Here is a 23,995-nt window from a genome sequence, read left to right on the forward strand (position 1 = left end):
GTACATCAGCACGTAACATGCATGTTATTCAAGCCTCCAATAACATGCACAGGGTTAAAAAATAAAGACTTTTTTTCCTAATTCATGCCCCACAGTCACGAAACCATGAAACTTTATAGACACCAACTACGTGATAGTGAAAAGTTTGGAAAAGGGGGATGAAGAATAAAAACCAGAACTGAACAAGAAAGCAAAGCTTCCAGAATAAAATAAAGAAAGCAATCTAAGAAAGAATAAACTTATACAGCAAAATACAATTTAATTTGTCATTTATTAAGCAAGTTACTGGAATTCTTTACATTGTATTTCAGCCTAAAGACCAGGTTTTAATAATACATAAACTATCAGATTGACAAAAAAACCAAAAAAGCATGTCTGGTAACATATAAAATTTCTAAGTTTCACTGACAAGCCAAAGAACACTATCTTTGAACTATCTTTCAACAGAGAAAAATGAAAAAATTATACCACCTCTACAACTTATTTCACTTTTATAGTGCAAGTCAGAGACTTATAAAAATAAACTGACAGAAAGGATGGCAAGTGTCTCTACCAGTAAGCCAAGTAACAAGCTGCTTTCAGAAGACTTCTACAGTTTCTTGGTGTTAATTTTTTCCTGGGCCTCAGCTTCTGATAACCTATCTAGACTACAAGTATTTGCATTTGTGATAAGCTAGTAGGTGGTGTACTTGTGGAGGTGTGGTTAATGCCTCATTTTGTTAGCTTTGGTTGCCTACTAAAGTAGTGAAGAGCTGGACTTGCTGACAAACATGATACCCAAACCACAAGACTAAGAACACTGCTGAATAATTTGGTGACTCTAATGTTGTGTGTTGATTTTACTTATTGCACACCAGACAGTGCTGTTTTACATGCAAGTCTCATGCCTACAGGGCCACCTTTTGCAATAATGAAGGGCTCTCTGTCTGTGCTCTTAACTTTTACTATAACCTACCTAAATATAATTGGGAGGGGGAAAAAGGGAAGACCACTCGAAGTTCTTGAAGAAAATCATGTCTATTTGGACTGGGAAACAGATCCAAGTAACAACAGAGACTGTCAGAAAAGCTGAACAGAAATTGGGCCTCTATCAGTTGTTGATATTATTACTAAATTAAAATTGCTTTCTAGCTTAGACTAAAGTAAGACTAAATTCAGGGAGGTATTGGATTATTACACAAAACCCCTGTCACCTAAGGTTGTATTGTCAGAGTTCATTTAAATAGCAAGACACTGACAAGATCACTTATGAATTAGTTTTCAGTGTTGCTCAATATACTTGGATTGAGAGACTTACTACTATTTGAAGTAGATCTGTATCACAATAAGAGACAAAAACAAAGTAGTTAAATTCAGCATCTGGTGTCTCTTAGTGACAAAGAACCATTACCTGAAAATTTGGTTTAAGACTATCAGTATCCCAGTCTTAGCAAAATAAACTCAAATACATCAAAATTCAGGCCCCTTACATAAAAGCAGATAGATTTATTTTCTTCATACCTGAATTTGTTCAAAAGAAATTTGAAGTATCTAGAAAGAATGCTCTCATCTTGTCCCCTGCAACAACATCCCCATCCCTTTCTGCAAATGTCCCCGGCTTTCTCTGTCAGAGGAATTTAAAGGAAGGCAACTGGGTACTGTGTCAAATTGTCCAGATTTTAAAATTACAATGTTGCCCAAAACAAGTCCATCCATATCCTCTTCAGACAAATGGGAAAGATAAAAACTGTTTAACTAGCACTATGCTTCCAGAAAGTCAGTTATGATTTAGGTTATTTCATTTGTTGAGAAATGGTTAAAATAAATCATTCACTATACCATGACAGACTATGTAGCAGGGATTACTGTTTCCTACATCTTGCTTTTCCTGTTTACTTAGTCAAACTGGAGGCTTCCCCCTCTGATAAAGGGTGAGACTAGTATCAGGAGCTACAAGCATTATCAGCAACTTCCTTAGAAATCTGTCTTTTCTCTCTGTCATCTGAATCTCTGGATGAGAATGTGCCATATGCCCTATACGGTATCTCCTCCCTCTTTAAATTCTCCAAGCAAGTCTTAAAAGCTAAATTTAAGATTCACAGACCTAGCTAGGTCCTAACAAGCAATGTGGATATTTTGAGGTTAAATGGTGTCAGTTTCCTACCAAAATATTTAAACATTAGACTGACTGTTTTTAAAATACTTTGAGAACATGTAACAAAGTCAGCAATGGATCTGGAATACCCAGCTTGTTGGCTTCTGCTTACTCAGCAAGAAAATCCTGTTTCTCAGAAAGAAAACTCCTAGTTCTCACTTCTCACAAGACAAAGCCCACGAGCTGTGCAAGTGCTAGCAGAATCTTTCAATCTATGACCAACATTAATAAGATCAAAAGGCATTCTCATATGCTCTGAAAGAGGGATGAATTCAGTTCTCCTGTATGTGTTTGCTTGGTTTTAGCTGATCTGCTGATTGCACACATAGAAAGAAGGAGAAGACAAGAAGACATCTACCATCCCTGATGAGGCACCTAAATCAATCACCATCTCATCCCTGCAATAGGTACTTCACATGCCCACTTGTCCCTCTGCCACAACAATTCCTCAAACTGCATACAAACCACTGAGCATCTGTGCTGGTTTTGGCACAGCCAAATTTCCCAGGAGAACTGGGCTAGCATGGGCTATTATTTTGGATTTGCACTGGAAACAGTGTCGATAATACTTGGATGTTTTAGCTGCTGCTGAACAGTGATCACACAGGGAGGGTCAAGGCCTTTTCTCTGCTCCTCACCCCACCCCACCAGCGAGGAAGCTGAGTCACAAGGAGCTGTGAAAGGACACAGCCAGGACAGCTGCCACCCACTGAGTATAGGGATATCCCATCCCATATGACATGATGCTCAGCATATAAAGAGATGGGAAGAAGGAAGGAGGAGCCATTTGGAGTGATGGTGTTTGTCTGCCCAAGTTACAGTTATATGCAATTTAGTCCTGCTTTCCTGGTGATAGCTGAACATGTGCCTGCCTATGGGAAGGGGTGAATGAATTCCTTCTTTTGCTTTGCCTGTGTGTTTGGCTTTTGCTTTACCTAAACTGTCTGTGCCTTAATTCACAAGTTTTCTCACTTCCATTCTCCTGATTCTCTCCCTTGTCCACAGGGAGCAATTGAGCTGGTAGCTGTGGCTGTGTGGGACTTAGTTGCCAGCTAAGCCTAAACCATGACAGCATCCCTCTTTGAACTTACCCCCAAGAGCTCAGAAATGTTGCTCCATTAAAAGCATATCCCAGCACATCCTGCTGGTTAGGGCTGCTGGAACACTCTACCCCTCCCCAGTCCCCTCTGGTCTCTCATGCACTATCAAGCTGAAATTAGCTATTCATTACATGTGAAGGAGTCTCACATAGAGCAGCACCCTGCTGCTAAAGACTGCTATTTTACATGGCAATTTTGCACTATAGCATCTGCTACCTTACTAATAAGTATATTTAATGCCACTGCATAATGTGCAGAATTAGATGCTGTTCACTGCCTGTTTGTTCAGATATTATATGCTCATAAGTAGCACTACTCCATTTGAAAAACACTATTTTTTATTAGGTTTTCTCCCTGGCGTTCCTTATAACAGAGCCCCAAACAAGAAGCTCATGCACTACTCTAGACCAAAAACCCCCATGACTTGGGTTGAGACAAGCTTCTGCATGCACTACTAATATAATTTAGTTTGTTTCCTGGGTCTCACTCCAGACTATAGTTTACATTGTTCCAATATGAAGGGAACTGGAAAGGGAATCATATCTTGACAACTGGTCAGATACATACTCCACACTACTCCTGTGTGGTATGTATCTGTGGTATGTGGTATGTACTCATACTACGCTACTGGGAATATGAATACTCAAGAGCAGTGGCCTTTGCAACAGATTTCGTTATTTCTACTGAAAGACACTCAAAGAAGTAACATTAAGTTCCATCACATGCAGTTACTAATAATTTTGTTCGCAGAGCAAACTACCTCAGAGGAAAAAAAAAAATCAAAGTTTGAAACTAGAGGGTTTAGGAGTCATGTTGGTGTAGGACCAACATGTCAGGTGTTTCATGTCCCACAGGAAAAACCTCAGTATGCTCATCTTAAGCATCATCAATCCTCCCCTACACCTAATTCAGGGAAAAGTGATTATGAACATGGCTATTCAAGGCGGCAGAATGACTGTCCATCTAATATAGAAGGCAGTAGCACTAACATCTATGATTGCCAGATCAGATTTCAACTTGAATTACATACCTCCAAAGCAATCAAAGTATAGGAAATTAATCGACTCTGCATAACTGAAGTGATGCCCTCTGGGAAATATTACTTTAAAGCTGATTTTGAGGAAGCAATAACCTGGTCTCTGTTGGAAGACAAACATAAATTCAAAGCAAAGGAGATTCCATTATTCTGAGCTAAAGCAAGCTCAAGTAGGCATTTAGAGTTATGCAGGTAGACATTCACTCCAGAATTTGTCTTCAGACCATTTTGATGTTAGAAAGATGTGAGAGCTGTAACACTTAAGTGTACCCACAGGATACTTTTAGGAACAAAATTCTAACCAGTCCATTCTCCTTGTAACAAGCTACAAATAAATCTACAGATGAGTAAGGAGTAGCAGAGACAGTCCTTCCTGGCCGAGCAAAGTCTCAGTCTAGTAATCTCTTTTCTGCTATGAGCATTCAATAGTCAATTAGCCTATTATTTCAATATGAAAGGGTTCCCAATACTTTCCTAACTCTCCTTATTTACAGAGTAGACAAACTTCTTCCTAAGGACAAAAACGACTCCAATGGACTGGGCCTTTCTACTCACCCAATAGACACGAAGGCTACTCTGATGTGCAACTCAAACTCTGCCCTGAGAATTTTGTAGAACTAAGCATCACCCCAATGCTTGAGAGCATGAGGCTAACGCCGGTTGCTGCCTGCAATGCATTAATGATGAGAATAAGAATAGCAGAGAAGACTGGACATGGAAGGAACTCCAGAATTAAAGACCAACATCTGCTCCTTACACACATATGCACACACACAGGGTTTGTATGCAAACAGAACAATGGGAAAATTCTCACTTAATCTTCTACATTTTGGGATTACTTCAGACATTATACAAAGTAATAAGAATATTTTCATTTTTTGTGCTGCTACTGGAATATACAAAGTTTCTCTTTTTAAAGCAGTAAGCTATTCAAATAACCCATCAATACCTCATAAGATGAGGCAATGGTTCTCCTATTACTGAGGAAGGGCCATCACTGCTTGACATTTATAAAGCATATGAGGGTGAGCAGAGTAATTTCTCAAGTTATGTCAGATTCAGAAAAAAAAAAACAACAAAATTTATTTCTTCCATCACAGGCATATTTAACAAAGACAACCCCCATGCATTCCACACGAAGAGAAACCATCTGAATACCAAAATAATGAAGCAGAACCAAGACACTTCTAAAACAGACTAATATATATATTTAAATTCATCTACACAAAATTCATAAAGCAGAAAATGGATCTGTTGTAATTTTGCATGGAAAATTTAATATGATTTTAAAAGATCCCTGCCAGTGATAAAACTGGTTAGAAAAATAATTCATTTTCTTTTTAAGAGTAATCATGTCACTGTCTGAACATTTTGTTTTGAGAGGCCAATGCAAATTACAAACCTTCTAGACCATGAAAAACAAGACAGCTAAAGAAGCCACCTTTTAAATTTCTGGAAATATGGTGAACAAAAAAAGTAACTTGTCCTTAGGAAGTAACTTGCATTCATAGGATCTGTTGCTGTAATGAAATGGTGGTTAATTAAATAAAGGAATTAATACTTTTAAAATGCTCTACAATCTAACCAGGCTGAAACAAATACTACTATACTATACAACTTGCAGTTGTTCTTTCAGAGATCATACTGAAATCAGCAGTACACTGACCTGAAAACAAACTACTTAACCAATTTCTTTCCCTAGTGTAATTACTTTAAGCAAGTAAAAAAGCCTAATAAAGAGAGAACACTAGTTTGAATTCAGACCTCCTGACTGGAGTTCTCCAGTAAGAAAACATCTTTCTTGAAACATCTTTCCTTCTTACCGTATTTTAAGGGTAAAGAAGAAACAGAAAATTACTGCAATATCACGAAGTACCTGTGCCTTCAATAACATTATGAAGTTTGTTTTGCTCTCTTTTCCTCTTGAAAAACTTTGCTGGAAGGAAGCCTCTCATTCTGACATTTGGATGCTGCATACCATTAGTCACTACCACTTCAAAGTGCAGAGAAAAAGTTCTAACCCACCAGAGGCAGTTTGCTAATGTTTGCATCAACAGAGTATTATTTCTACTCATAATCCACAAAAATCATCTGCAGAGGGAGGGGTGGGCAGAGGGATATATTTCTTTGTCTATCATGGATTGCATAGCATTCTGTTGAGAAATGATGGTGAGAAGGCTCAACAGCAGAGTGGGCTAAGCCACAGCCAGGCTGGCAGCTATACTGAAGGAATGTCTGTGCCCCTAGGCCCGGACAGGCATCAGGCTACAGCTGCCAAAAAACTACTTCCTATTTGGTGCACGCTGACAAACAGAAGTCTGTATGGAAATAGTTTGCAGGGCAGACTAACTCACCTCAGATGAAGGATGTCTAGCATAGCAGAAGATGAACTAGCTAACAAAAAGAGGGAAAGAGTCCACACTGCCGCTCGTGGAGGAGAGAGCAGCACAACCTGTGAGAAATGTAAGCCCCAAAGAAGTGCAGTGCATGAGGAACAGGCAGTCTAGACAGGATGGGGGCGGGGGGTGTGCAGCTTGTTTGCTTCGACTGTTCCACAATGCAGGCTTTTCCCACATCAAAAGGAGGGGAAGGGAGGGGAAAGAGACAGGCAGCCTTGCAGGAAGACCTATTCCACTTTTAAAAAAGACAGAAAGAAGTCTGCCACCATTTTTTCATGATACTTCATGTCTTAGAAAAGCTGATTTGCTACTTTATAACTCAAGGACTGTATTTTTCCATACGTGGAAAAATGTATGGAAAATGAATCTAATTCATTATCTCCCAGTAAGTCTGACTGTGTCTAAATTGATGCTAAGAACCTTCCAGTCTGTAACTTACTTTCAGAAACTAGACGAAACCACCAAGCTGACTGCTTTAATGCATCATGGTAAAGAGTTACCCAACAGATTAAAAATACAAAAAGAACAGCAAGCTACCCTAAGCATCTATGCCCTGCCTATCATCTTCTCTCAAGAGAAGTTCTCCAGTCATACAGCAACTCGCCAAATGTACCAAGTCTCAACCTTTCAAACAGGAAAATACAACAGAGTAAGGGTGAGGAAAGGACATATTAAATAATTTAAGTCTTCACAAACCCAGAAATTGTTTGAAATATAGTATTTAACAGTTGTTTAAAATATGCATAACTAGGTTTGCAATAGTTATACTCACTTAGAGCACAATCACGTTTGTTTATGTACAAGTAAATACAGTCTGACAGAAGTTTGGATCACCTATCAGAATGAATCAACTGCAAGTTTAATAAGCATTATTTGTATTCTACATAATAGTCTATGTGTTCTTTCAAGCCACTGCAGTGATAACACATTTAAAAGTCTTTCACGGTGTACTAAATCTACAGTACCTAGCAAAACAACACATATTCCAGTTGGATGCTTCCCAAACCATATCACTCAACTTTTTAAATATTACTGCCATCTGGCTGCTAGGCTTTGTTTACCAAAACAATAGCTGTGGACACATTTCTACAGCAGCTGTAGTAAAAAAAAAAAGTTAAGTAATGCCATTTGGTAACTCACATTAAAAACTGGGAAAGTCTAAGATTATTTTATCGAGCCAGTTACCATTGTACTTGGAAAAATTAAATATAGGTAGCTTTGTGTTTTGCTGTATTTTCCATTTCAGGGCTTTAATGTTCTTCATCAACTCATTTGCCACTGGCACTCTCAAAGTCCAGAAGTAACAGTGACTGAAGAACATGTGAAGAGCAAGTAAGAAAAATATATCTTGTATTATCTGTAATTCCATTCTGGATAAGTACCAGTGCTACAGAAATACAACATGAAAATGATGTCATAGTAGTACCTTTGGTCGTTCTTAGGGTACATAGCAAATCATAGCACTTTCTCAAAGAGACTCCAAAATCACACTGAAGGCATGGATTTATTCTAGGGGCTCTTCCCAGTGTCCAGGTCATAGTAAACAAAACAAATATTTAAATTATGACTAATCTGAAACAATGCTCAATGAAAGCTGGATAAGTCCTGGGAGCAGTGGGAATATTTAAATTGGAAAAGAGCCTGTGGGTTTTTTTTTAATTACAGTACATTATATTAATCAGGCCTGGAAGCCACAAACCCAAGGTTCTTTGTGACTGAACTGTCAAGGTAGCACAAAACACACTCAAGGCTGAAGAGGTGAAGAAGCATTTTCAGCAGTTTACTTTGTGGATATCTTATAGTTATATTGCAGAATTCAATCTTTAAATAAAGGCTTTGGCCCCAGAGAGTAGATAAGCTTTGGCTGGATAAAAGCCAGTGACAGTATAATTACAATAAGGTGTTTTTTCCAAGTTCTGCCATGCTGAAAACATCACCTAATGCTCCATCCACATACGTATTCACTTCAGTACCCAAATAACTAAATAAAAGATTCAAGCAACCAAACATTAATGAATAGTACCAATGTGATCCTGAGATGTTATGATACTGCTCACCTGCTGAGTATTTGAAAATGACAGGTACTGCATTCTCACATCTGTCTGACTCTTACAGCAGGCTTGAGCTGTAGATAAACAAGGCCAATACAGGTTATACAGTAGAGCATGCCAACTGAATCTACGAACAGGGAAGTAATGGGAAAAAATAGTGACTAATTAAAGGACATATTTCAATTTCTGAAGTCAGAACAAATTCAATAATTAGATACACTTTTTTTGGGGGGGTTGCAGATCACTGTTAGAAAAGGCAAAAATGTGGATAAACAAAAAGAGACAAGCTATAACAACTGCAACACCAGACTATTACTCTAATTCTGCTTATGTCCTATAGAAAAAGCTTGTAATGTGGTGCTTGCTTCAGAAACATGTCACTCTTCCAAGAGATTACTTTCACTTGTTACAAACACAGATGGCAGAGAAGACTGTTATTCAAGTATCAATTTTGATTTATTTTCTTTTTGGATAGAGGTAGAAAATAAAACATTTTTCTTGTCTAAAGACATGTATTTTTTTATATTGCCTTATATCTTCTACCTTGTCTTTTTCTGTATTTCTTTTGTCTGGTAAAACTGGTAATGACAGTCACTGATGCACCAAGTGTTCTTCCTGTTTGTAGAGTACACAATCACAGTTCCAGTCTCAATGAAATCCCTAGAAGTTAAGAAACCTTTATATTTAGTTTTTAAATCTGACCTCCAAGGTGTATATAGCCATCCAAACAGTTAAATGAAAGGTTTCAAGAAATGGTGGTTGCTTTATTTCTCTTCTCCCCCCTCTTTCTTCCTCACTCTTTAGTTCTGAAACAAGACAAAAACCCCTTTTAATCTTTCCCTCAGCTTCTGACACACACCTAACTGCTTTTGCAGTGCTAAGTAATACCAGCTGGGGTAGCTGTGGTTGAAAGCATTATTCACTTGCCCTGGGTTTCAGGAGGTGAAATCCATAGACAAATTTGGACACATTGTCTAGAGTTCCTTATTATCTTTCCAACAACACATACACACATCTAAATTCAAATTTTGCAAAGGACAAAGTTTAATTTAATGTAGTTGAGAAGAGGGAGGAAGAATTGTTTAGAAATTCTCCCTGAGAAGCAGCCTGTTGTATTAGAACAAAGCAGCTTATTTCTATAGTTTCTTTGTTTGGGCAGGTTAAAAAGGTCATTTATGCCTCAAAGCATCAAATTAACATTTGAGGACATGAATTTTAAAACTGGCTATTTGCTTCTCCTTTCTAATTGATAATGACTTTTTCTTTAACATGAGGGAGAAGTAAAGGGGGAATGGGAAATATACAGCCAGACCTTCAAAGGAAAACCAGCCTTCTCCTCAGGCAAATTAGGCATTGACTTTACATCCGTATCAGTACAAGGTGACTATATCTTAATTACACCTAAGAAATTAAGCAGATAGTTCAAAAGGTGTCTAATAAAACTAATTTTTAATTACTAAATAATTCTTGGCATATGATATACAACTTTCTCCTTCCTGTCCACAGAGACAAGCTCCAATATTCACAATGTGAAATCCCCACCAGCAGAGACAGCTTTCGAGCATGCTTTGCACTGACACAATACTGCTCATCTTGCTAGTCCTGATTTTAATAAACTACATCATAACTCATAACACAAATACAATTATATATATAAGTGTTGGGGGTTTTAAAAGAAATAAGCAAATCCTGTGTGTTTTTAAACTGGGTAACTGGAAGTATTTGGGACCAGGTTCTTTAACACTAGGCTTTCCACCTCTGAAAACACCTGTGGTTTCTACCAACTCTTCACAACTAGCATCAAATGAACTATGAACTGCATTTCTATGGAAACCTTACAAGCTAAAAAGCCATTCACAAAGCCACAAATATTATTCACAAAAATATCATGCTGAACTCAAATTATGCCCATCAGACACAGTTTGAGCAAAAGCTCATACCTCATCATTTGCTTTCTCCAGCTCTCCAAAATCTATCTGGCTGTCTTGCATTCATATCCCCTTCCCAGTGGGTGGAAGCAGGACAACAACCTGCAGATAATGTTCCCTGCCACATGGAGGTCTTGCTGGCTAAACAGACTCTAATTTTAGACAGTAATTCCCAAACAAGTGGCAGCACCAGTTCAACTCCAGCAGCTTGAACAATAGCTGATGAAGTCAGTGCCAACGTAGCTGTACCAAAGACGGGAGGACGCAGAAGAAGCACATGGTAGCGCGCACACAGTGTTTATATTGGCAGTCTCTCTGGGATACTTCCCTGACCGCCAAAAAATATCACCTAGAATTCACTGTGAATTGAGTTTTAATGCTTCCTTCAATGACTAATTTTTATTTAAGGAGAACAAGCCGACATTCAGCATTCAGAATTGTCCAAGCTTTATTGCCAAAAAAGAACAACCTGTTGAACTTTTTCAGACTCAGGAACAGCTCAAATATCTATTACCAAATGTAACAATTCACTTCCAGCCAACATAAGACTCAGAGAAACCCAGATACTCCACGGTATCTTTAACAATGCTGCTTCACATAACAACCAGATACTAAACACTCAGTGACAGAGTAACTATAGGAGCAAAAGCTGCTAGGCACTAGTTCACATTAAAAAAATGTAAATTGGTAATATAAAACACAGCTGTTGTTTTGAAGGCAACAAAAAAATTCAGACAACAGATCCTTAAACAGGCAGGTGAAGGCAAAATTTTCCTTCATGTTCCTACCTGTGTGGGAGTGTGAAGAGTATCTGCCACTGCTTTTTGCCAAACAGGGAAAAGCAGCATGCAAAAAAGAAAACTCACCCTGCATAAAGCCGCTTATAAATGCTTTGTCACTTTTCTTCTGTAATTGTTTTTTTTGTTATTTGTTGAAACATCAGTGCATGAAAATAAGAGTATTATCACATAGTTACCCACAGATGTTGTTTCTGAACAGAGAGGAATTATTCTTTTTGTGCCAGCATAAAAACCCAGATACTGTACTTCTACATTACTCAATTTGCAGCTAATAGGTTTTTAATAGATTCTTATTAAAAACACTATGTAACTCCAGACAGGCAGGAACAATATCACAACCTGTGAATGTTTTTTCTTATTATTCTTTATTTCAGTTAGCTTTACAACAACAATAATATCAATTACAAGGATCTCTGCAGCAACTGTCACTTCAAAGAGCCTAACCTCAAGAGAAAGTTTTCAAAATGTCATGAAGCCAGTTGAAACCCCATCCGTACTCTTCCAGTCTGCTCCTAGAGATACAACAAATCTCAAAGCACTAGAGAAATGCAGACACTGCTGTATCTCTATGTACTATTACAGTATCTTTGTGACACAAGTACCACACCATGTTACAAGAATTTGCCAGCTACCACCAAACAGCTCTGTGATATGCTTCAAGGCTAGAACAAGATTATATTTCCTGGTATAACCAAATTCTTTCCAACAGAACAGGATCCAGCTTCTTCTGCCTCCTGCTAGCACTGGCCAGCCAACCACACCAACCGGTGTCTTGCTTTGGTAGGCACACAAAAGATATACCCAGCACAATGACTTGTGCCATTTACATGCTAAAGGTAATAAAATGCAGTTTATATTATACAGAATAAGGTATAAGAGTGGAACATAGTCAAATCAAAATTCAAACTAAAAAGACACAAGATTCACAAGAAGGTTTGGATAAAAATGATGAAAGAGTTCAAAGTTAACAAATTTTCTATGGGCACTGATTTCAACAAATGTTTGAAAAAATGCTCTTTCTACACATTTAACTACAGGTCCCTGGGGATAGTTATTTTACTGTTACTCAAATAATTAGAGAAAAACGTACATAATTTATGATCGTCAAACCAGTTACTATCATCAAGTCATCAAGAGTTCTCTGAGCCACATGCTGCATTTTATATAGAGTTTCCAGAGATATCAATATTCAGTTTCTCCTTGTTGCTGCTGAGTTGAGACTACTTCAATCCCCCAGAACGTCCTGGCAAAGGGCACCAATAATTCTGTCCCACACAATGGCTCACATTCTGATATAAGCACAGTATGGGATGCTGAGCAGACAGACCTGAAGAGAAAGCTGGAGAAGTGGAAAAGTAAATAATACACAGCAAATGGGATGAGAAAGAAAAGGTATTTGTCACCACTACCATATCCAAATCCCATCAATACAATCATCAAGATCGATTTTCGTTCTCCTGATTCACCAAACCAGAAAGAGAGGAGGAAGAAACATCACCAACCAACCAACCAAAAAATTCTGATATTTTAAAGGTAGATGGGCATTTTCATCCCTACACCATGCAAATTAAACAACAGCTGCAGAACAAAAGCCAGTTTTGTAGTACAGCATATGAAAAACAGGGGGAGGGACAATGGATAGGAGACATCTGGAAAACTTTTACACTCATCTTCTGCAAAGGATTCCTTTCAGAACCATTAGAAATGCCTTTGCTGCACCTAAGAACAATCACTTTTGGCTACTGGTAAAGCTCAGGAAATGGTTTATATTGGGTGTTATTTTCTTACCTAATCAAATAGCTACCTAATTTATTATTCCTAATTTATCTGCTAGCTGTGAGAGTATTCAACTGTTACCTCTCTGGGTTCAGGAGTTCACTAGATGGGATGCCCCAAAAAACTGATAGAGTGGGGAAAAGCAGGGGAACAAGATGTGGTGTCTTAATCACAGCCCTTGCAAAAGTAGTTTCTGTAGAAGCTGTATGTGAAATTACGTTCTGGTTAATGCCTCCAGAAAAGAAGTGAAGCAAGAACATGATGAGTTTCAAATTTCTTTAGGTATTAAAACTTAAGGACACAAATTCACCCCTTTGCCAAAATAACTGGAAAAAAAAAATCCAACATGACACTTAATACACTGTCAGGGAAATAAGGATCCTGAGAAATCAGTTAGTACATACAAGGCACTTACTGGATATTTGATCTCTTTTGATTAATACTGTCTGCCCGTTATCAGAGTGACAAAATGCCTGTAATTGCAAAGGGGCTGCTACTATATGATTTGAGATTTTTTTCAAGTCTCTTGTTGCTTTCTTCCTGCACACTTACACTGACATTGTACCGAACTTGTAATACTGCTCCAGTATGCATGGAAAAAAAACCTATACAAGACAGGACCATCAGCCAGTAGAGCAGAAAAGGAAAAATGTGCCACACAGGCACCACTGCTGCAGCACCACTCTATAGTTCTGGGATTTAGCTGGTTGGTTTTATTGGTTTGTGGAGGTTTTTTTATTTTTTGTTTGAGTGTGTGGGGTTATTTGTTTTTTGTGGTTTTTTTTCCAAAATTATAGTAAATGCACAGGATTTCTCAGTGGATACAGCACTGGGTTCATGTCCCTTCTTAACAGGAAAAGGGCCTCTCTCTCAGAACTGCTGGTAAGTTTCTTTCATTATGAGTCATGATGACAAGATACTACAGGGAATATGTGTACTGCACATAAAAACAGGTTCTGAAGAGAAGTCAAACATCAAATATGAGGAACTTACATACCATAACACCAAAGAAAAAAAAAAAAGACAACTACACAACAATACTGCCTCTGCCATGTTAATTCATAGATTTAATAAAAAAATAGGCAGTCTAGCAAAATCCATCTCCACATATCAAATTAAGCCTCTGACAGTGAATTTCAGAAGTAGTATGTTACGCTTTATCTGGTGCCTTTTTTTTTCAGAAATGCAGACCCACAATGGGTCTCTCAGGGCTCGAGCACAGTGTAGGCCATTCGTATTAAACAGCCTGCAATATTTAGAAAGATTGAAAGATCCAAACTCCTGTTTTATATGGTTTATGCTGCATTTAACTAGACTTAGTCATTTTATAGCTCAAGAGGAAATCCCATATCGTGCTCGGTGGAATGAGAGGTACAAACTAGTCTGATTCACAGAGGCAACCCAGAGGCTTCCTCATAGTCACACTGTGTCACTACTGCCCAGATAGAACTTGAGGCACCACTATGGTATGCACTGTCCAGTAGCAGTCATAAAATTTAATAATAATCTGCAACAGACAAGACAGTGGAGAAAGCAACACACACAAGCAGAGTGATTCATACAGAGTCATATAGCACACCACAGTAATACAAAATAAATTTACTACTTCTGACCCCTAAAACACCAACCACTAGATGAGGTATCAAATTTTAAAAGATGTTTTCCGTACTACTACTTATGATGTTTTTTGGCTCTGGTTAAGACTTGGCCCCAATACCATTTGACAGTGAATTTCATGAACTAGACCTGCCTTGCAAAAACAATTTGCTCTATCAGGAACAATTCTATACCAATGTCACCAATATCTGCAATGTCATTAACTGGACAGGAAAAATAGGAAAGAGAAAAGCGATTCTCTTGAAGTTTTTTCCTACCTCACCTCTCCTTCACTGAACTAGTAGTTAAAAAATTCCATCATGTATTTCTACTTAAACTCTGAAAAGAGTCCTGCAACCTATAACTCTAATTTATATAGAAGCATTATGCTGCTGTGACAAGTGTACACTGACCAGAGACATATGATGAGAAGCACTGCCCCAGAAGTTTTGGAGATTTAACAGTGAAGACTACAAGCAGCAAGATTGGTTATAGCAGATAAAGGTAGACCCCAAAATACTGATTTAAAAAAAAAAACAAACCAAAAACAAACCAAAAAAAAAAAAACAAAAAAAAAAAAAAAACCAAAAAAAAACAAAAAAAAAAAAAAAAAAAAAAAAAACAAGAGAGCAGCTTCAAAAAAAGCTGCCTGGACCTGCTAAACAAGTATCCAGGCAGCCCAGAAGTTTCTGCAACCAGCAAGTCTCCCAAAATCCTTTTAAAAAGAGGAAACATTTAAGTAATGTTCCACTTACCTATACCGCTGGTAAGCCTGACAGTGAAAAATGCTTTCTGTCACTCTTGCACAAACCTGGATATTGTCCAGGTATGATTTTTTTTTTTTTTGCATTTGTTTCGCAATAATAATCCAAAAGCATAGATCCACCCTGAAATCTGATTATAGAGCTTAAGAGAGTATCATCCATAAGATTCATCACCCAATCAAACACAAAACCTGGATAATTGTATTCATTTTTAACTAAAAAGCTTAATACCTTGCCACTCTCAAGATACCTTCCTAAATATATAGCTCTCCCAAGATTGATGAAATAAGGTGCTGTGATGGCACCACTGACCGTGCTTTACTGCTATAGTACTTCTCTCACCCGGCGGACAGCAGAAAGAGGGCAGCAGAGCCAACAGTGCCTCCCAAAACCCCTAATCTTGGAACGCCGAGAGCTCAGAGCTCTCCACGGGCTCAACTGCAGCACTGAGCACGAGCTACAACAGGGCCGGAGGGGGAGCGTGAGCGCGCCCCTCCTTTTTTCCCGTTAAACTGCACCCCGCCCTTTCCGCGGCGGCCGGGTGTGACGGGGCGGGGCGCGGCCGGGCCCGCCCGCCTGTCCCCCGGCTGAACCGCCGGCCCGCGCTGACGTCAGCCGGCGACGGCATTCCTCAACAGCGCCGCGGGCCCGCCCCGCCAGCGAGCGCACACCGAGCCCTCAGCTGTGCCGAGGCAGGCGAGGGCTTGGCCGGGAGCCAGGCTACTGAGCTCAGCATTTTGCAATGCACTTCCTTTTTACTTCACGGCTTTGCATAACGCCGCGGCCCCGCCACCCTTAACCCCTGCGGCACTGGGGTCGCGGCCCCACTCCGCGGGCACACCAGGACAAGAACGGGGAGGCTGTCCAGACCAGGGAATCGCCGTCCCAGTCGCCCATTACTGCGGGTTGGAAAGTGAGGAGCCAGCCCCAGCACCGCCCAGCAGATGCAAACCGGGCAGGACCACTCACAGCCGCGATTTTCTCCGGTTCTACGCAAGCCCGCATGCTGATAGCCAGGCACGACACTGTATTTATAGCAGGTCTGGTTTTAATCACCTTCTCATATATAATATATACGAAGCATGAAGGTGCCGCCGGTCGCGCAGGTTGATTCACACGAGCACAGAACGGGGCGAGCACCACTGGCTCTGTCTGCACTGGAGCTGGCCACAGGGTGAACGTGGAACGATGCACCGAGGTCACACAGAAGGAGGCCTGAGAAAAGGCTCGGAATAAGCACGTCTAAAACCTGAGGTGGAAAGGAGGCTAAGAATAGCTGTGGTTATTACAACCTGCTCTATCTGCTGTGTAAATGTTTTCCAAATACCTCTACAATTCTGAAGAAAATTAAGGAAGCTTTCTGAAGGCCATGCCACTGTAGTTTTCACGTTCCTTTCACATAACCCTGCTACTTTTGAGAGGGCTCCTATTCTAGAGCTGTGAAGGCAGTATAGTAAATTCCTTCCCACCACTCCACCCACACTGTTTTGGGACTCTCTGAAGATAACAACCCATTTTTAGACTTCTGGTCCCAGACTGTAGCTCCATTACATCCACGAACTATTGCTGCCCAAATTCTCCCCCTACAAACACACACCAACTGTGCTGCAAGACCAAGAACAATGACAAGCATAAAAGAAAGCTTCACTATCCCTGAATCTCTTTTGAAAAAGGCATTTTAAGACTAAGTTAAACACAAGGGCTCAAGCTAATTTAACACTGAGAAGTTCAAGTATCACCAACAGCATGAAACCATTCCCAAATAAAGAACTCACAATGTACTATCCTGCCATGTTCTCCTATTTAGATTCGTATTCCACCTGATCAACTTAAGCTTTGGTTTTCAGAGAGCATGCCATGGAAAAATACTTTTCTAGAAGTTTTGCCCTTTTAGATGAACACACACTACCAGTACACATTATCTTACCCAGTAAGGGGCACTTCTTTTAAAGTAGTGGTCACCCTAAGAAGTATCTGGAAATATATGGAAGTCTTTCCTCTGACTGTCAGCATGACCTCAGTACCATAGAGCATTACAGGTACTGCCCACATATAACTAATCTGATAATAAAACTATAGTTTTTAATTCAGTCAGCAAATAAATTGCTAACAATGTACAACTATCAAAAAAAGTTTAAAAAAACAGGAAACCTTTTCACAGATATTTTCATCAGCTGTTTCCAGCTCTCCAGAGTCATTTACAACCTAAGTAATCATATTCCGGTAACGATGTCAGATGTCCCCAGGACAAAAAAAAAAAATCTATGTACTTCCTGAAGAAGGGCAAGTACAGCACTGGCAAGGACTCCTAAGCTTACAGTTTTGTTTTTTTTTTTTTTAATTACAAACTAGATTTTCTAAAATGGATGTTCATGTTCTTAACCAGAAAAAGAAGTTCTGATTTTTAAAGTTCCCCACTTTAAGAAAACAAAATAGGGAGATAGCCATCTCATCTAACATTCCTCAGATCAAGATTGCTAAAACAAAAAAGCTTTTACTTCTGTGCCATATGCTACATTTTATGCTACATTTTAATTTGAAACATTATAGTGAACTTCTAAATTGAATGAGCAGGTGGGATGGGTGAAAAGATCTCTTCCTCACACTCCCTCCGTGTCATGTATGGAGTCTAAAGCATGATTTCAACAAGAGTCCCTTTCACAGGCTTCTGTAACCACCACTTATAGGAAGTGTAGAAGCTCCAGCCACCAAAAGAGACATAATTACACTACAATGCATGTGGCATACACTATTTCAATGGGTGGCATTAAGAATTTCAAATACTAACAAATACCTATCTCTTCCACAATTCCTTTCACCTTAAGTTTTATAAATCTTGCCCCGATTGCATGTGGTGGCAAGCTGGACAAATTGAGGAGCTAACTACAACAAGTATTTTGTCTGAATGCATAACTGACACCAGGGTCTAAAAGCATGGAATAAATCAGTTTGGTGCTTTCAAAGCATCAGGGCACTTATTTGAATAGAAAGTTCCCCATATCTACTCTAACTGCCAAAACATGCACATTTTAAGGAAAGATTTTTATCAGCATATACAACACAAAACTCCAGCACACCAGGGGATGACTTAATACTGGCTGTTTGGGCCATGACTTTTAGGTTCTTTGATTATAAATTTGGTCTCTGCTTTACACATGGGCTCTGTAGTTCTTTTACATTTGATAAACAACTGAGTTGGACAGGATCTGTTGCTGTATCTGATCTATTCTATCACTGCAGTGATAGAATATGCAATTCACAGATTTACTGAGACAATCTTCCTAAAATTCTCCTAACAATGCCAACTCCAAAAACTGACAAAAATATTCCATTGGGCAACTGACAGCAGCATTGAAAAGATTTCCATCACTGAGCTTCCATCTTCCTAGTTTAAAAGTTTTAATTTGTGACACTTGCATGAACTCTTAAAAAATACCTCCTCATGAATGTCCCATTTCTTCTGTTACAATAATGCCCCAAAATCGTCTTTGCTGACAAAATACAGCCTGAGACACTACAGAGTGTAACAAAATTGAAGTAACAATTACTTTTATACGTAGTAGTGGACAGACATCATCCATTTAGGCGTAACTTTTCACCACATTTCTAACATTTCCTCCTCATGGTGATTCCAGGTAGTGCTGTCATTGAAAACTATGTCCTTTGGGTGGTTTTTACTGTATCATCATTTTAATTATCTCAGTAGCCCTCAAAAAAGGTCATCAGCAGAGAAGCCAACCACATCATGTGCTGTTTCTGGCTGCTGTCTGGGATTTGAAAGCAGGAAAACAATTGATTCTAGCACATTTAGTATCACCAGGTTTGTGTTTCACTACCAGCTAATAACTTGAAAAAGCTGAACATTTTGATAGTAACATGGACAGCTGCTACTATCTTCAGAACTCTTCTTAAAATAATCACATTCCTTAATAAATCATGGTTTTCAACTTGCTATTTCTCTCATTCAAAACAATACATTTTACTTCTGTCTGCTTTTTACCCCTTGGATTGTTTTAAGCTTTTATTTTTAGCTGTAGAAGACAGTTTGAAAACTTCAAACCCCTAAAGCATTACAAGAAGCAAGTAACTGAAATTTCAATATTAACTTCTAAAGCTTTTTCCAATTAGTTTTTAAGTCTCTTGATTTCGGAAGATGTTAATCATGATTTTTGAACACTTTGGTTGCCAATTACAAAATGCTGTAATTATGTAACTATTTAGACTCTGAAAGGAACATGTTCACATCTTTGTTCTCATTCACTTTTTTTTGTTTTGCTGCACCTTTTTGCATTATAATTTAGGAATAAACTTTTCAGAGCTAGCACTGAGTTTACACAGGATCTTGCACAAAGCAGACAAAATAATAAATACTGTAAACTACAGTACAGGTGGGTAATGGCAGAGAAGAATGGGAAATACTGGAGTGATGGTGTACTGAAAAAACCCATTTAGTCATCTACTGACATCTCTACTATCAGCTAAAGATGATGACTAAAGTCTAAACAAATTATTCTTTTAAGACAGACAAGAATGATTATAAAAAGCTTCTAATGGAAAAGGAAATCCAGTGAGGAAAAAACCTAACACATGAAGAAGGGAGCGAAGGGAAGCAAAAGGACAATTTAGCTTAAAGATTATATAGTTAAAATCTCCAAAACCCTTGATTTAGGAGCTTCATTCTCATCTCCAAAGAGAAACACTAAAGCAGCTCTTATAATCAAGAAATAGCTTCTGTTTTTATTGCTATTAAATATAAATCACTAGCCTTGCTGATATTTTTTAAGACAAACTCCAGTGCTAAACTGCACCCTTTTTTAAAGCTGACATTTCTGAGTTCTATTTAATAACAAAGTGAAGTCTTGCATTTCACTTTTGCAGACTAAGACATGTTTTTCTCTCTCTGTGAGCTCTGCACTTTAGAAAGATCTTCTTCTTGATCTTATCTACAAAATCAGTTTTCATTCATAAGTGGTCTAAAAAGAGAGTTTGAAAAAACCTTAACTTGTCCCTTTCCTACCTTTACAGGTATCCTGCAATAGATAGTCAAGTACGCAAACACGGAGTGATGTCAATCAAGTGTTACCAGCTTGCATTGTGGCATATCAAAGCTTTAAGCATTAGGCTATTTCATGAACCCTGCTGAAGAGTGACAGGTACTACAGAGGGAACATTTTCCAGCCAACTTGAATATATTTGAGGAAGGAAAACAGCATACATTCCTTTTTTTTTTTTTTTCTTTCTACCAGCAAAAGACAGGAATAGGGAGAAGCTTGTCCACTAATGCTTTTACATGGACTTTTTTACATGCAGAACTACATCACCTAAATCAAATCCCTGAAGGAGTCACCTGAAGGGAAGGGAAACTTCCCTTCCCTTAGTTTTGGGTGTCAGGACATGTTTTTCCTACTTCCATCTTGTCTTTCAGAAAAGCTTCATCAGCCAGACCTAACATAATTTAAGAGCTGGCTAGAAGAAACTGGGTAAGCTGGACACAAAGGGGCACCCCACTTCTCCTTGGACAAAGATCTTGCATAAGCACAGCTTAGAAGAAATAAGGTAATGTTTTATTAATGGTTTAGGACTAGGATTGGGAAATCCATAGCACCTCAGGCTAACATACCTACAGGCGTGACCTCGTGCATTACTTTCAGCATTAGGGAAAAGGCAGAAGATGGTCCAGCCACTGACACTTTTTTGGTTCCTATTCTGTCTTACCAAGTTTGACCAAAACTCCTCTCTGTGGTTTTACATTTATCTGATCAAGGAATGGACCCAGCTGGGGATGGGGGGGGGGGGGGACACCCCACCCAAATAAGAAAAAAAAAAAAAAAATAGAACTCTCACTTTCACTAGTTATTCCTTGATCCATGTCACCATGCCAGGACACACACTGAAAAAACCCAAACCAAACCTAAACACTTCTGCATAAGTAAAAGAACAGCACAAAGAAGAAAGCAGCTGAGAGCAGCTCCAGCTTATACAGACATTGAGAAAAACATAAGTGAAACCACAATCTGAATCATAAAATATATACAGAGTCCCACAGGCCATGGTGAAGTGTACTTGCAAACATTTGCATCTTGGCCACGTTAAAAGGTTTTCACCAGTTTAAAATGTAGATTTCAAAGTAAAAGTGGCTAAACTAAAAATGCAACAGCTTTTATACTAAGACAGTAGGTAAAAACACACCCCTCACTAACATTCATTCTCTTTTTAGTGCATTTTGAAGTAAAAAGCCCGGAACTTACATGTTAGTTAAATTACTCACCTGACAAGAAAACAACTGTCCCTGGACGGTTTTTATTCTCATGACTACCTTCAGCTAACAAAACACCACCGTGTGTGTACTGATCAGGAACACTTCCACAGACTACAGACATTCTAAATACACAACTAAACTCCTTGCAATTTCAAGTGAAAAACACCAAGTTTCAACCTCTGCATTTTATTATGATATGGTTCAGGGTATATATGGCTAGTTACTCTTTTTCAGAACAATAATATCTAAATATCTAACAAGAGTTAAATCTTTCTTCTTGAAATATCAAGCATCCACAAGAGACACAAACCCTACTTATGCAACCTGCTGGAGTTTACTGTGCTATCTTCTGTCCCTCACAAAAAGCTGTCCTAGTTCAAACTAGGAACTTCCTTGTCTTTTCTTCCTATAATATAGTGCTCATGATAAAGAGCAATATCCTGTAAGGAAGCATCATCAGCTACTCAGGACTAACTCTTACAACTGAAAGAGTGTCATCATCACAGGGTTAAAAAAGAAAGCAAAAATACAATGACAGTATATTATGCTCCAACAGTACAGTCCTAAAACTGTGCACTGAACAACAGAAATCGTTAAACAAAAAAGAAATTTCAGATACTTAAAATAAACACAGTTCATAAACTGCTAGACAACTACTGCTTAAAACACACTGTTCTGAGCAATTATCCCTTCTTAATGACATTTTACTGGTTTACAAAAAATTTGAAACGTTCCTGCCTTGCACCAACATAGAAAAGCGAGTTTTTGAAACAATGGTATTGCTGAGACAAAACATAAAATTAACAAAGTTTAAAGTGCATTGAAACACTGAAGGGTAATTTTCATATGGCAAAATTAGGAGGCATTAGTGACTCAAAGTCCATTCAACAAATGCCAAAAAATTTACAATCCAAGAATAGCTACCATTGCAGAAAAAAAAAAAAAGACACTAGAAAAATCCAAGACTCGCAGAATGTCATGACAGCAACACCACCACCTACAGTGGTAATGTTCAGTTAATAACCAAACATTGAATTCAACTTCCATTTACAAATGCTGGGGCAGGGTGTGGGGAAGAAGGGTCATTAGTACCATGGCACACTAATGGATTTTGTCCCAAGTTAAGGATAGATTGTTAAAACCAGAAAGGACCATTGAAACTAATGACAAGAATCATTAGCGGTCTCAGGGAGACTGAGGTCTCAGGGAGTTTGATCCAGACTGCCTTTGTTAAGGGACGGTCCCACTGAGAAAATGAAGTTCAAAGTACACTAGCAGCCACCCACCCTCTTAGTAATCTCAAAATAGGAACTCTTGAAGCCTCTTGAAGCTTCCAAACAGACAAAATGTCAGAAACTGGGCATGCAAAATTGAGATCTAGAAACCAACCCACTCTTGTATAAGTCACCTTCTCCAAAGATCTTTAGGGAAACTTCCTTAGAGAAAAGGATCCTACATTTTAATACAAAGAATTTAGCAATAATGAAATACAAACAACATTTACACAGAATTTGCTTCTTGCTGTTCCTAAACTACCATATTTCTTAAGGATAACATCATAATCAAAATTCTCTACTTCAAATCTTCACCACTCTTACTTCAGAGAATGCAACTTTCTAGAAGTATTTTTCAAAGAGCAGCCTCTCAAGTCTCATTATGAGGTGATAGTGACCTCAAATTTTAACTAGTATAATACTTAAGTCAGTATGTAAGGACATCATTTATAACATCTTAGCCAAAGGTATGCCAAAACTTCTACTGAGAATCCGCTCCATGTCCCAAGCTCCAAGCCTTTTGATTGAAGAGACAACTTAAGTACTTTAGAAGGTGAAGAAATTAATGGTTTACAGGTGAAACTAAAATATTTAACTGCTGTGACAAATTTGGTTGCAGTGACAATGACAGATTTGGATGCAGTAATATCTACTTCCAAGGTGGGAAATACCTCTCAAAGTTATTTTATCTTTCTCCAGGAGGATGTTGGCTAGAACAAGAGTGTCACTTCCCAGTCAAAATAAATTGTCTAGGTACAATCTACTGATGTACACAAGCCAGTTTCTCCTGCTGTTTCACTGCCTGGTGCAGAATGAGAGAACTGGGAAAGAAATGTGTTTTCATCCTAGCTGCCTCATGAGTCATGGTCTAATCAGTG

The 23,995-nt window shown here is 38.6% G+C and overlaps 1 protein-coding gene across 5 annotated transcripts in view; it reads right to left on the reverse strand.

Annotated features, from left to right (window-relative positions):
• The window catches only part of ZSWIM6 (zinc finger SWIM-type containing 6), a 108,036-nt gene that overhangs the window by 59,768 nt on the left and 24,273 nt on the right, over positions 1 to 23,995 (reverse strand). Inside the window, exon 1 of one of the 5 annotated variants that reach the window (XM_053969047.1) lies at positions 15,927 to 16,064. The exons of 1 other annotated variant lie outside the window; for it this stretch is intronic. The gene's annotated coding sequence lies outside the window, so the exon portion shown is untranslated. Of the gene's footprint in view, positions 1 to 8,726; positions 8,743 to 15,575; positions 15,641 to 15,896; positions 16,065 to 23,995 lie in introns of those variants that run through there. 3 more of the 5 variants (XM_053969048.1, XM_053969049.1, XM_053969050.1) reach the window with 3 other exon arrangements.

The sequence above is a fragment of the Vidua chalybeata genome, chromosome Z, assembly GCF_026979565.1.
Source record: "Vidua chalybeata isolate OUT-0048 chromosome Z, bVidCha1 merged haplotype, whole genome shotgun sequence".
Classification (NCBI taxonomy): Eukaryota; Metazoa; Chordata; class Aves; order Passeriformes; family Viduidae; genus Vidua; species Vidua chalybeata.